Below are 16326 nucleotides of genomic sequence, written 5' to 3'. Positions count from 1 at the left end.
TGGGTGCACCTATTAAAAATATTTTTGATGAATCCTCTATTAGGCTCTTCATCTGAAGCCATCAGCACATAAATAAATAAATAAAAATATTAGAAACATGAGTTATAATAAAAATATAACATAAAATAATGCAGTAGTAAGAATAAAATAAAATGCAGTGCAGTAATAATAAAATAAATGAAGTGTAGTAACAAAAAATTTTTAATTTACCTTATGTTAACTCATCATTTGTTGATTCACTTTCATATGATGATACATTTCCAGCACTATCAGATTCATCATTACTTTCCTCTATGGTTAAATCTACCTCTTCTAACTGTAACTTGCTCTCATTAATTTGAATTTGGTCATCCATATTGATTTGGAGATTTTTTAAATTTGACATAAACTCTTCTTGATGTGTTGAGGGTATTGAAGAGATTTTCTAAATTACTCCTCTTAGTTTGATCTTCATAACTACCAGTAAATCCTATTTGTCTCGTATTCTGCTTGAATAGTTAGCATAATAGACTTGAGTTGCATGACCAACAATTATGAATAGATCAAATATTGCATATCTCCTACCCCGCTTTACTTCTGTTATACCGTAAATTGGATGTACTCTTATGCCTCTATTTTGTACTGGATCAAACCAATCACAATTGAAGAGATACACAGTATTCTTGTGACCGGGATATTTAACCTCTAATATTTCTTGTAATACCCAGTATTATTCAGAATCATCCCATGTATAGGTGTTCCCTCTTATAAATACACAAGAATTATATGTCTTCCTACCTTCACAATAATTTTTTATTTGGAATTTATAACCATTGACCACAAATATTTGATAACATTTAACTAATCTATTTGGTCCCCAAGCTAACTCAAATATCTTTGAATACTGCGAATTACTGTCTTTAGTGTGTACCTTTAAATGAACAAGACATTATTATTATTAATATTAATTACATGCAGAACTAACTAATTAAGACTAATTATTCAAAATATACCATATTTTTGAACCAAGAAGTGAATTCTTTCTTCACTATCTTCTGGACTTCTCCTTCTTCTGATGTACTTAAACCATTAATGAACCTCCTACAAATCATTTTGAGTTTAGAACCTAGTTTATAAGAATAATGAAAATATGAATAAATTAACTCATACTTGAGATACAGCTCAACTTCATCACAGTTAAGCAAGATATACAATGTGATAACTATCATCTTCTTATCGGTCAAATAGCGAAAGGTGCTAGCGCCTACAGGTTCACCACTTCCACCGAATACTGTACTTTCACCTGATTGAGATATTGTTTCAATATAATACAAGAAAAATTGAGTTGTCTCGTATGTTAAATATGTTTCATAGATAGAGCCTTCTGGTCGTGCTTAATTTCTAGTGGTCTTCTTAAGTTTATTTAAATATCTCTTAAAAGGATACATCCACCTATACTGAACAGGTCCACCAACCATAGCATCATATGGTAAATGAAATGGTAGATGCTCCATAGAGTAAAAAATCCTAGAGGAAATATTTTCTCAAGTTAATACATAATGAAAGGAATTTGCTGCTCCATAAGAATCAAGTTCTCTACATTTAATTTAGAAGAGCAAAAATCTTTGAAGAATACACTTAACTCGATCAAGAGCTTTAAAATTTGATATGGCAGATAATTAAAAGTAGTTGATAGTAGACATTGCATGAAGATGTGACAATCATGACTTTTCAATCCGAATAATCTCCTTGATCTTATGTCAACACACCTGCTTAGAATGAAAGAATATCCATTAGGTACTCATAGGGTCTTCGTCCATTCACAAATTGATCATTTTTGCTATAAAGTTAATATGAATAGAGCTCTTGGTTTGAGAATTTTTTCACCTCCACCATCCTTCAATTCCAAAACTTTCCTCCTACAAATCTCCTTTAAGTCCATCCTTGCTTTTATATTATCTTTTGATTTATCTTTGATGTCCATAAGTGTATTGAAAATGTTATCAAAATATTTTTTTCTATATGCATAACATCCAAATTATGTCAAATCAGGTTTGTTCTCCAATATGGCAACGACCACAAAATACTTTTTTTGCTCCAATTATAGTTGACACCATATCCTGGCAATCTGAACTCAGCTAATATTGAAGAACCCATTATAGTGAGCATGAACCTGACTCATTCAAAAATTTCTTCACTACTATATCTTAGAGGAGGTTGAAACATCACCATTTTATTTTTAGTAAAGGCTTCTTTATTTTGTATGAAAGGATGACTTGGAGGTAAAAACATTCGATGACAATCGAACCAAGTGTTCTTCCTACCATACATTAAAGTAAATAATTTTGTATGTTCCATACAATATGGACAAGCTAACTTGCCTGAAGTGTTCCAACCTTAGAGCATACCATATGCAGGAAAGTCACCAATTATCCAAACTAATGCTGCTCTTAGTGTAAAATTTTGTTTGGTGGAGATATCATATATACTTACTCTCTGTTCCCATAATAAATTAAAATCATCAATTAACAAATATAAGAATACGTCAATCTTCATTTTTGGATTATGTGGCCCTGAAATGATAAGTGTCAGAAACATATAAGGAGTAGTCATACACAACTTTGAAGGAAGATTGTAAGGAGTGAGTATCACGGGCCAACATGAGTACGGTGTAGTGGACTAACTGAATGGAGTAAAACCATCTATGCATAAACCTAATCTAACATTTTTTAGTTCTGCCGCAAATGTGGGATGCGTATGATCAAAGTGTCTCCAAGCCTCTGCTTCTGATGGATGTGTGATAACACCTTCTTATGGAATGTGATCAATATGCCATCCCATATATCCAGCAGATCTCATGGATGCATATAGCCATTGTAGTCTCATAATTATTGGTAAGTAGAACATCCAACTTACAGGCACATCCTTCTGCTTCCTTCTACTATAAGATTTTGGTTTAAACCTTAGTGCATTGCAATGACGGCATGCAATCTCTAAGATATCTTCTTTAAAGTATAACATGCATCCATTGACACAATAATCTATCTTTGTGTATGTCAAACTAAGTTTGGATACTAAATTCTTTGTCCGATATAGATCTGTAGGAATTAAATTATATGTCAGATTGGTTTTCTTAAGCAGCCCAATGAATTGATTAAAACATTCATGAGCAATATTATATTTTGCCTTGATGCTTAACATCTTCACAGCAACATATAACTTTGAGTGTGTGGTACACCCTTTCTAGATTGGTTGTTGTGCAGCATGCAACAAATCATAAAAATTATGTGCCTCCTTATTCGGTAACTCTTCTGTATTTTGTTCAAATTATATTCTAGTTGCATCATGAACTAATTCCTCAAGATTTGGTCAGATATTTTTAGCCTCAGCTATTTTAGTACTTGTAGAAGGACCGCATTGATAATCAAATTGTGGCTTGTACTCACCATGAGAAGTCCAATACCAATTCCGTGGCATGAATCCTCTACAATACAGATCAACAGCTACATCATCTGGTGTTAGGTGCACGAGATTTTTATATTTAGAATATGGACATCGAAACTTTCCTTTTGATATGAAGCTGGGTAGTTGTTTCACTTGCTGAATGAAAATGTTCACCCCATTAATGAATTCATCTGTTAATGCCTTTCGTCCTTGAGACAATTGGTTATACATTGAACATCTTTGATTACTAATATCCATAACCTAAATATAAGAGAAAATAAGTAATGGATTTTCTCTTGAGTAGATCTAAAACTAAATATATGGATATATTAACATTAGAATTCAAGTGATAGTGAAATAGGTGGTGAAATATATGAAGAATATCATCAGCAAAAAACATACGGCGGTAACTGCTTCGGACCTTTTGTAAATGTCTAGTGAGAACATCTACTACAAAAGTAAAAAGATATGGACTTAAGGCTTATCCTAGATGCAATCCAAGTGAATAAGAAATTACTTTGTCAAACTACCTTATGTTTTAACACAAGTAAAAGCTAAAAGTTGTAGGTGATTCATTGCAAGGAAGTCATTAAGGTGATTGTAAAAAATTATGATCAATTTGTATTGTATCTCAAAGGGTCAAGCCACTCATCCACCTAAGAATCTCATCTCTACAACACTTAACTTAGTATTATGCTTCTCTTTTTATGGCCAACATTCGGCACATTAAAGCTTTGCAAGTCTCACCACCATCTTATAGAATTTTCACTTATTTTGAGGGGAACTTTTCTATCACGCAATAAGCCTGATGCATTCCTCCATTTCAACCATCAAACTTGAATTCTGCTGATAATATCCCCTTTAATTTCACCAAAGTTATACTCCATATATTTAGTTTTAGATCTACTCTAGCAAAAACATTTAGACTCTAAAGTTGACCTCCATAATTAAAGTTTACCTTAAATTCCCTCTATAATCTTATCAACAAGAAGAATATCATCAGCAAAAAGAATACATAAAGGTACATCCTCTTACAAATGACTGTTGAGAATGTCAATGACTAAAGCTAAAAGATATGGACTTGAGGCAAATCCTTGATGTAATCAAGACAAAATAGGAAAATACTTGGTCAAACCACCTTGTGTTTGAACACAAGTAATAGCTCATGCATATATACCTTTAATGTTTTGAATACAAACATTATTAACTCTTTTTTTTTTTCAAGAACTCTCCATAGCACTTCTCTTGAAACTTTATCATATGCTTTCTCTAAATCAACAAAAAAACATATGTAGATCCTCCTTACTCTCTCTATATTTCTCCATCAAACCTCTCACAAAATGTATGGCTTCCATAATAGACCTACCCAGCATGAATCCAAATTGATTTTGAAAATTTTTTCAACATAAAAACATCTATATTATGCATCCTATATCAATTGTCTAAAAAGAAATTACATGAATAAAAAAAAAACTTACAATCGATGGGAGGGAGGCGACTTACAATCAACGGGAGGCGAAACTCACGGTCAGAAATAGAGCTTTCGCCGGAGAGGAAGGTGGTTATCATCAGTGACATCCGGTGAACATCAACACAGCTCGGTGACATCGACCTACGTTGAACGACACTGGTCGACGAGGGAGAAATCGGAGATGCGAGAGAAATGAACGAATGAAATGAGCAACCAGATGGGTTCGGGTTCGGAAATAGTGCTTTTAATGCCGGATTTTCCGACATCTGAGATGCCCGAAAAATGTCAGGCACATTTTGTGTTGGTTACAATCATTGAGTTTAAAATAGCCATCATATTTTTTAGCGGTAAGTGTGCCATACATTTTCCACCATAAAGTGTGCCGTTACTAATGAAATGCTGGTATATTCTGATGTTACTACTGGTGCATTTGATGTCGGAAATTTTCCATCGCACTATGCGCCAAAAAAAAAAATTGTCATCATTCCTTTATGCGTCAATACAAACGTCGTATTTCAACGCAAAATATTCTGCCAAAAAATCGGACGGTATTTGCATGTTTTCCCATAGTGACTATAATGCGATTAATGTGTATTGAAAGGATGCACTATACTATACAGATACTGATCTGATAAAAAAGTTATTTTAAGCGATATAAAATATAAAATATGATAATCTCATACGATATAATGATATAATGATTGAGAGTCATAAGAAGATAGAGATTGATAGAGTTATATGAAGTCACAGTGACTGTTATGTTATTCAAGGGGAGACATAAAGATTTAATTGATTGGGAGTTATAAGGGACAACTGATCAATCGTAAGTAGGGCAAGAGAAAGATCAAGATACCATCGTTTGAATATCTAAATATTGTACCAATACTGGCCATTATTACTGATTAGTAATTACTATTACTATTAATATGTCTGACACTCAAGATACTAATACTATTACTAGCTACTATATTAACAATCTCAGTATTACTCATTACTTATTACTGATATAGTTACTGATGTTGTCACTATACTGATGTTATTTACTATCACTAATATTGTTAGTAGTACTTGGATGGTTCACTATAACTGATATTATGATTGACACTAATACTATTTCATATTAATGATACAGATCATTATTATTGATATTATAATTGATGATGTAATTGACTAAGATGTAATGCATTAATTTTTATATGATTTACAACATATTATTATCATTTTTTATTACATTAACTTTAGCTCCAAGATTTAGATTAGTTTTTGGGCTTTCATGCTCATTACATGATTTAAATTATTTCAGATAAGGAGCATGCAACTTAAGACTATGTATGCAATGATGCTACTATAGTTTTATTTTAGGTTTTATAATTTAGGTGTATTCTTTTATAACCTAGGAAGGCTATTGTATGTACTATTTTAGACTCTATAGACATGGTGTAATTATGATCCATAGTAAAGTGAATTATGTATATTATTTATTAGTTTTCTTTAATATAACAATCCACTTTAGATGTCAAATTAATTTTGTTGATAAATGAGTTGAATGAATTTACTAGATAATAAAGATTGATTAGAAAATAGAAATGAGATTCCTTTACTAAAGTTCTCGGGGCATGACAAATTGGTATTATAATAATGGTTAGTGAAATAAGTTACTTGTAAGCAGAGTTGTATTATTGATTGCATTATTAATGTGTTAATAGATTTCTTTTGTCTTAATGAATTTGTTTTGTATTTGTTTAGTTTATTTTGGAAGACTTATTTTGAATTTAAGATTGATTTTTTAACAATAAAATGGATACAAAATGAAAAAAATTTGAACATAATACTTAAGCCTTTTCAATCATATCTAAAAACTTGAAAAAAATAATAAGCATGATTACTTAGATTGTAAGCGATATATTAATGAAATAGTTTGGGAAAAAAATTATAAGAAAATGAAGGAAAATAGTAATAAAAGGATAGGTAAAACTATTAAAGCACCTACCACTCCACAAAGCCTTTAGTGTAGGAAACGACATGTGGGGACCTATTATAGGGTGACTGGATAATATTTTATATGTGGTCATTTTGTGCACGGGATGTCAAAATGACCATTGCATGGATAAGGATCGATATATGCTTAGATTGATTCTATACCATTAGAATTAGTAAAAGTTTTGTCTGAAATACCTGATATGACTGGTATGATTTATTTTATTCTTTTAAATTTAGCATTATAATAATTTCATTGAACGATATTTGATATAGCTATTTTATTTGTAATTTTGATTCGACATATTATAGATCCAATTTTGTGTTAAAAAATCTTCTTTCTTTAACTTACTGCTACAAAAATATCAAGGATGATATTTTTTGAATATCGGAATATTATAATAATCCAAAATATGAAAACATACTTTGAAATATGAAAATCTAAAATCATTGTTTGAACTAGAGCACAACTGTACTAGCTCTTAAGTGTTGCAGTGTTAAGTTTGAGGGCATAGCGGTGCTAGATACCACTGCAACATTATTGGAGTCTCTATTCTATAATAGATTTGATTTCTACAGGCGATGCAGGATTATCAGACTGCTATTACACTGGGCCAATAAAAATGTTTTTTTATATATACATTAAGAAGGATAAGAAGGAAGAAGAAGAAGAAAAGAGAGGAAGAGATAAAGGTCTTTTGATGGTTTTGTCCATTGTTTCCTTTAGGAAATCTATTTTATTCATTGTAAGTAACTATCCTATGACTTCTATTTTCAATGATTTTAATTTATATATATTTTATCAAACCTAAATCTATTAAAATGTATTATCTACTTATTTTGTAAGCTTTCACTGCATAACTTTTGATATATATGTTTGAAAATTTTGAATAATATGATATTATTTTTTATATTTTTATTAGTTAAATATGTGTATAGAAATTTTTGAGTAAAATTACTATGAAAAAAAGTATATTTAAAAATGGGTTGGAAAGAAATGTATAGTGATTTGAAATAATAATATTGAAAATATGATAAGGGAAAGAATCATTATAATGGATTAAAGTGAGATAGAGGAAGAGTGACTGAGAGAGAGAGAGAGAGGAAAAAATAGAGAGATATTTTGAGAGAGAGTGGAAGAGGGAGAGTGAAAGCTTAAGATAAAGGAAAATACATATAGGGAGAGAAATAAAGAGTAAGGGAAGGAGAGTGAGTGAAAGAAATAGAGGCGGTGAGAGATATAGATATAGAGAGGAAAGAGGGATAAAATACAACATATCTATGATTGAAGCAAGCCAAACTATGAGAGAGAGAGGGAGGGAGGGAGATTGAGGGAGTGAGATAGATAGTGAGAGGAAGGGGAAGGAAGAGAGAGCGAGTAGGTGTACAATACAAGAGAGAAAATATGAAAGAGAGGGTGGGAGAGATGGCAAGAAAGAGGGAGAGAGTGTGAGAGCATGAGAGAAATAGAGATAGAGAGTGTGTGAGAAGGAGAGATAGAATGAAAGTTAGACGGGTAGAAAGAGTGTAAAAAATAGAGATAAGGTGAGAGAACATATGAGAGGTTGAGTGAGCGATATAGAAAGAGACAGGGAAGGGAAGTGAGTGAGAGATAAAGATATATATTTCTAGAGAGGTAGAGAGAGTGCATAACATAGAAAGTTTGAGAGATAAAGACAGTTTGCATGAGAAAGAGAATGAGAGCAATAGTGGGCTGAGAGAATGAGAAATATACTTATAAAAGGAGTGAAAAATCTATTTGATGAAGCTATAGATATAGAGAGAGTGATCAAAGAAGAGAAGAGAGAGTTTAAGTGAAGAGGAGAGGGGGTAATAAGAAGATAGAGTGATAGAAAGATAGTGACATAGAGAGAGGAAGATGGAGATAGAACAAGATCGTGAGAGAAAAGGGAGAGAGGGTTAGTGAGTGAGTGAAATAAACAGGGATATCTAGATAGATAGAGAGGATGGGAGAGAGTGTGTGAGAGTAGAGAGAGGGAGAGAGAGAGAGTTAGTGAGGTAGAGTGATTGAGAGAACCAAGAAAGAGGGTGAGAGAGATATTTTTTGATACCTAGAGCAAGAGAGAGTGAAAGGGAGTGTGAGGGAGAAAGTACGAAAGGGAGAGATCAAGTGATGGAGAGAATGGGGTAGAGATACAAAAATGGAGGGATAAACAAAGAGTGAGAGGGATAGAGCAAAATTTTGAGAGCGAAGAAGAGAGTGAGAGAGAGAGAGAGTGAGAGCCAAAGACAAAGCATAAGAGTGAGGGTGAGAAAGTGGGAGAGAGAGAGAGGGGGGGGACATAGAGATATTTAGAGAGTGTGTGAAGTAGAGAGGTGAGAGGTAGAGATGAAAAAAAGTGAAGAGAGAGAATGAAAGAGGATGAGAGGGAAATAGAAGGAGAGAGAGGAAGAGTACGAGACAAATGAGGATGAGGGAGAGAGAGAGAGAGAGAGAGAGAGAGAGGAAGGAAAGTATGAGAGGGCTAAATAAGGAGGTAAAGGGAGGGTGAGAGAGAGGGCTAAATAAGGAGGTAAAGAGAGGGTGAGAGAGAGGGCTAAAGAAAGATCTAGAGAAGGAAAGTTATAGATAGAGTGATAGAGTAAGAAATAGAGTGTGAGAAAGAAAGAGTTAAAGTAGGAGGGGGAGAGAGTATGAGAGAGAGAGAGAGAGAGAGAGAGAGAGAGAGAGGGCAAGAAAGAGAGGTAAGGTAGAGAAAGAGTGTGTGGGACAGAGAGAGTGTGAGAGAAAAAGATGGAGAAATATTAAGTGAGAGAGAGAGAGGGAGAGAGTTAGATAATTGCGTAATGAGAGCGAGATAGAGTAAGAAAGTTAGAGAGGGAAGCATATAGAAGAAGGGGGAGAGAGAGAGGTAGAGAGAAGAGATAGTAATAGAATGACCGAGGGAGAGAGTGTGTTTCTAAGACACTAAGAGAGGGAGTTGGAGATAGGGTAAAAGAGTGAGAGAAAAATCTTTAGAGAGTAGAGAGGGTGTGAGGAAGAGAAAGACACTAATAGAGAGAGTGTGAGAGAGAGGGTGTGAGAGAGAGAAAGTGAGCAATATATATATATATATATATATATATGGAGATGGACAATGCACAACATCTATTTGATGGAAGAGATAGGTAAGCTAGTAGGGAGGCACTAAAGGAAAATCTGTCATTATCATTGAAATATTTGGTGGAAAACTATAGGGCAGAAACATCAGCGGGAAAACTGTCAAAATATTCACCGATTTTTTTATGGTGGAATTTACAGCGCAAATATCGCCATTGAAACACTAGCACAAATTCTGCAAATTTTACACAGGTATTTTAAATATTATGGCGCATATTTCATCGATAATTACAGATGAATTTACCGGTGCATATTATGTCGGCTTACTTAAACCCGATGAAATGATACTGGCATAATATTCGTCGGTAAGTCAACCGTTGGCTAATCCGCCAAAAATTACGCTAGTAATAACCTTACTTTGATTGATCCACCATTTGACTTCTCATTTGTTTCCTCATCCGAGGTTTTGCCTTTCCCTTCTCTTCTTCTTTCGGCTTTGTTCATTTGTAGGTGTTCGAAAAAAAATTTGGGACATTTTTGAACATTTTTTTTAAATCTATTTTGCATTATTTCTCATTTTATAAGATGCCTAGGGATGCTAAAGCTTATGTTAGTATTCTCTCATTCTTAAAAGTGCTCATGCTTCACTGATTAATTATTTCAAACCTATTTTTCTATGCAATTTTCTTATAAAATTGTAGCTAAAATTCTGGCTAATAGAATGCATAACTTATTTTGCCTTATATTATTCACCTTAGTCTCTTTGGGTTTATAAAATATAGAATTTCTACGGATAATATTTTATTAGCTTCAGAATTATTGAGGGACTTTAATTGTTATGCTTATCCAAAGTAATATGCTAAACTTGAAATTCATAAGTTTTTGACACCGTTACTAGATTATTTTACAATTAATTGCTTGGGATTCTACAATTTAATCCTTACAACTTAATCCTTTAGACTAAGATGCCTAGAGGTTAAAATTTAATTACTTAGGGTTAAGAATCATTGCTATTTATTTTGTAATTTTTCCTAAAACATGGGACTTACAACTTCACTTAGAAATAGCCCAAAGATTTCAGTTGGGTAGGTCTTATTGCTTTTTTAGGTGCTGTCTAATGATGGGTCTTATGACCTAGCCTGGTGAGCTAGGTGGCTCGAGTTTTGGTTCTTACAACCAGGCCCTATAGACTAGGATGCCCAAGTAATGGGTCTAGGGTTGTTTAATCACCTAAATGTTTCCGTTTGAGGTTAAACTTATGACTTCTATTAGAAGTAGTTTGGGTTTTAATTGGGGTTAAGAGTTAGGTCAATTTTACCTAAAACTTTACCCTAAGGTCGGACTTACTTTTTTCCTATAAAGTTGTCGGGTAGTGAGTCTTACAACCAAGTTCTTATAAAAAAGGCTGCCCAATGATTTTGAATTTGATTGTTTATTTGTTGAGTGGATGTTAGTTGTTTAGGATTTATTATTTAGAGAATTTAAAAAGGCTGTAAGTTGATTTGAGTTTATGATTTTGACACTACGAGATTTTCACACTAGGCTAGTGTTTTAGTTATTCTGTGCTCGTAGCCTTTTTCCTACTACAGTAGTCCACTATCCTATCCATATTTTTAGCAATGTTGCTCCACTAGCTTTTTCTTACTTAGCTTTTCTTTCTTTCTAGTACTCTGTTCTACCTGCAGTAGCTTAGATTTATTAACATTCATTTAATTTATTTCACATGTACTGACTCTTCATTTTTTTGTTTGTAGGTGTTCGTAACCAGTAGTTTCTGTAGCTGGGGCTTGCAGTTGTAGAGGATAGAGCCCACAAGTAGCTGTATGAGCTCGTATAGGAGAGCTTTGGAGATCATGCAGAGGAGTTCAGTTTGAGTTGGTAGATTTATTGTTTGGAGAGGTTGTATAGTTTTTCTGAGAGTTTGGAGAGGTTGTCTAATTTGTTTGAGAGTTTACAGAAGTTATAGAATTTGTTTAAGAGTTTGGAGGGTAGTGATGTATATGTCATTTAGTATAAACTCATCTCCCCCCCCCACCTCCTTTTTTATTGCATTTTTTTATTTTTATAATTGCTCAATTAATTATTAAATTTCATTAAACAAATAATCAATTTAAATTTCAAAGCTTTTGGAATTCCTCTTTTTATTAAAAAAGAAACTTTTCAAATTTTAATTGTTCTTTAATTTTTTAAATTAATAAATTAATAAATTTTAATTTTAATTGATTTTGATTAAAGAATTTTAATCAATTAATTAACTTATTAATTAAAAATCAAATTGAATTGCTCTCTAATTGTTTCAAATTCTTTCTTATAGATCAGTTTTTTTTTCCAAAATTTGATAAGTCCAAAATTTTTTGAGGAAATTTCGGCAGCCTCCTTACGTCACCTCCCCACCGAGGAAGGAATCGAGACGGCACTATCGTAATTTCTTCCTACTCAGACCTAAGGCCAATGGTGTAGGGCCTTTGAATTTAAATCATCACACCAAGATATAAGATCGACTACGTAAGGTCTTCAATTTGGAACCATCCTTGCCGGATCTAAGATACAATGGATCGGTGTCTTCAAATTTAAAACCATTTGCCTAGATTAAAAATCAACGGTGTAGGTCTTCAAATTTTAAAACCATCCGCCCGGATCTAAGATCACGACGTGGGTCTTCAAATTTTTAACAATCCCGGGCGAACCTATGGTACAACGGCCCGGGGTCTTCAACACCTGCTTACAAAAAGTCTTCTTTTTTTCTTATATAAATATTTTTTATTCTTTTATTTCTTATATATATAATTTTAACAAAGAGAGGGAGAGGAGTCCGATTAGTCGGCTAGTGCATGGTTGGGTTCGGCTAGGTAGTCGTTGAAGGAGAATAGTTGAACAGTAAGGAAGGAGCCGAAGAAATGACTTGTGTAAATTTCTATACCACCTGTAAAGCAACAAAATCAGACAGTAACAAAGGGGTCAAAGTCAGATAACCACGCAGGAGCTAAAGGAGCAACCCGAGTAATCCATATATATAAGAAGCAAAGGAGTTAGACTACCAAGATGGAGCTGTGGAAGTGAAGTCTAACGACAACAGAGAAGTTGAAGAAGAGTCGCGTGCAATCTTCACCTTCTGCGAAGGAGCGAAGTCAAGCAGCAACAAGGATCCAAGGAAGTGACGCATGCTACCCCTACACCTCCTACGAACTGAATCCAAACATTAACGACGAACAGAGAAGATGGAAGTCAAACCCTAATTTCCTCCTATAAAGTAACAAAGATGAACAACAATGAGGAAGCCGAGGAAGCAACTTGCAAAACCTCTACGTGGGAGGCTTTGTATAAGAGATCTCGGATAGAGGAGCGGAAGATAGCATAAGTATTTGTGAACCAATTCCTCCTTCTATTATATTTCATTATCTTTTATTGGCTAGAGCGACAGTTACCAGTGAAGAATTACATCGTTTCATGCTCAACTGATGTTGGTTGGTCTGTCTTGAAATTATGATGAGATACTGCTCTTCCATTTTTATTATTTTGTTGATATTAATTTCAGCCATCTTTTTTTTTACTAGTCATTATGGTTTCTTTTAGGCGCAAGGCCCTATAGTTAATTACCCCTCATGATAACAAGAAATAACTTTTGATTAAGGCTAGTTATTAAAGCGGTCAGATAGGTTATGAACCTATCGTATAATAGCAACAATTTTATGGTTTGAATTTTAAATTGGGATTTTGAAATTTGAAATTTAGAGTTCATCACCATAAACTTAAAAGTGGTGGTGGGGGGAATAAATATGAGCCCAATCAAGATCCCATGGTTTCGTCGTCCCGAGCTGTCAAGCTCCCTGGTCTACTTAATCATAGGAGGTAGTCGACCCAACCTGATAGAAGGCACCTTATCGGCAGCCATGGGTTGCTTCGTCCAAGGATACCTTATAAACCTAGGTTGGTGTTTGTCTAAGGGATATATCTGAATTCACCTTATCTGACATAGGGAATTATGCTTATCGAATATACCTTATGATTCATAACTTAAGAACTTGACGCCCTTAGGGAACATATGGGTTTTGGCCGTGATCATAATATAATGGTTCCATTTTGCAGCAAAATCACCTGATCAGAGGGTACGTGCCACATCCCTGCTGGAAAGAGACAATTTGAGGATGAATCAAAATGATACGTCCGAAACAACATTCTCTCTTTGTGAGCTGAAGTTAATTTCAAATTTATCACACCCAACAAACGGTTGTTGGGAGGTGGATTGGTTTTAATTTTAAGTTTTTAGGTGATTTATATAATAGATTAGATACTAGAGAGGGAGAGAGATATATGTATAAGTTAGCCAAACAAAGAGATAGGAGTAGTAAGGATTTAGTTCAAGTGAAGTCTATTAAGAATGAAGATCAAAAAATACTTTTCTGAGAAGATGATATTCAATAAAGGTGGATGAGATATTTTGCTAAGATTTTTAATGAAGATTGCAAAAATAACATTGACTATAGTGACCTTAGCACCCTAAAAGAAAATAAAGATTTCTGTTTTTATCGGCGTATTAGTATAACTGAAGTTAGAGAGGCTTTAAAGAAAATAAAGGGTGAAAAACCTGTTGGACCTGAAGATATTCCAATAGAGGTGTGGAAATGCTTAGGAGATGAAGGAATTTCATGGCTTACTAAACCTTTTAATACTATTTTGAAGACTAAAAAGATGCCAGATGAGTGGAGAATGACTGTGTTAATTCCTATTTTAAGAATAAAGGTGATGCAATTGTGCGAATTATAGAGGTATTTAGTTAATGCGTCATACTTTAAAACTATGGGAGCGAGTTATGGAGCATAGGCTATGGCGTGATACTGATGTTTCTCAAAATCAATTTGGATTCATGCCGGGTAGATCGACTATGAAAGCCATACATTTATTAAGAGGTTTGATGGATAAATAATGAGAAAAATAAGGAGGATCTACATATGATATTTATTGATTCAGAAAAAGCATATGATAAAGTTCTAAGAAAAGTGCTATGGAGAGTTCTTGAAAAGAAAGGAGTCAATAATATTTATATTCAAATCATTAATGATATGTATGCAGGAGCTATTACTTGTGTTCAAACACAAGGTGGATTGACCAAGTATTTCCCTATTTCGGTTGGGTTACATCAAGGATCAGCATTAAGCCCGTATCTTTTTGCTTTAGTCATGGATGTTCTCACTAGACATTTGGAAGAGGATGTGCCTTGGTGTATGCTTTTTGCCGATGATATTCTTCTTATTTATAAGACTAGAGAGGGAGGTGAAGGTAAACTTGAATTATGGAGGTCAACCTAGAGTCTATAAGGTTTTCACTTGAGTAGATCTAAAATAGAATATATGGAGTGTAATTTTAGTAATAATAGACCTAGTGAGGAGATTGTGACTTTGGGGGCGATCAAGTCATTAATAAGATTAACATTTTAGATATCTTGGATCTATTGTTCAAGTGATGGTGAAATAGATGGGATATTATCAGCATAATTAAAGTTGGATGGCTGAAGTGGAGGAATGCATCGGGCTTGTTATGTGATAGAGATGTACCCCTCAAACTTAAGGGAAAATTTTATAAGATGGTAGTGAGGCCTGCAATGCTTTATGGTGCCGAATGTTGGCCATTAAAAGAGAAGCATAATACTAAGTTAAGTGTGGCAGAGATGAGGATGCTCAGGTGGATGAGTGGCTTTACCCTTAGAGATAGGATACGAAATGAGCATATACGTGAAAAGGTTGGAGTAGCTCTAGTAGAAGATAAGATTAGAGAGAGTCGACTTAGATGGTTTGGTCATATAAAACGGCAACCTTCCGATGACCCGGTTAGGAGAGTAAAGGTATTAGATTTGACTTATGTTAAGAAAGGTAGGGGTAGACCAAAAAAGACTTGGTTAGAAAAAATTAGGAATGACCATTCTTTATTAGATTTAAACGAGAATTTGACTTTTAATATGACATAACGGGATAAAAGCTTGATGTTGTTGTTGTTGTTGTAGGTGATTGATTTTATTTCAAGAATTTGGGCTTTTGTTTGATTTAATAATTGACCACTCTGGATGAGATTTTCTATCAACTCGGCCATCATCGGGGTGACATTAAGGTCACTTTTTTTATAGAATTTTGGTAGGTGTTTTATACTTCAAGTCATGTCAACTCCAGTTCTATTAAGGAGGAGGACGAAACTTGAATATTTGACCAGCGCAACATTCTTGAATCGTTAGATTTGGGACTTAGATATGACAATTAGAGCACATGCGGGTTGTAGCATTTGACCCTGCACAGCATTCTTGGTCATTAGTGTTTATACTTTTAACATGTTGACCGGAGCACATGCAGGTGTATTTAGTTTCTGCATAGAATTTGTCATTGACCCCGCACAGCTTTGTCATACA

This window comes from Dendrobium catenatum, unplaced genomic scaffold (assembly GCF_001605985.2).
Source record: "Dendrobium catenatum unplaced genomic scaffold, ASM160598v2 original_scaffold_267013, whole genome shotgun sequence".
NCBI lineage: Eukaryota > Viridiplantae > Streptophyta > Magnoliopsida > Asparagales > Orchidaceae > Dendrobium > Dendrobium catenatum.
Note: the sequence above shows the minus strand (reverse complement) of the source record.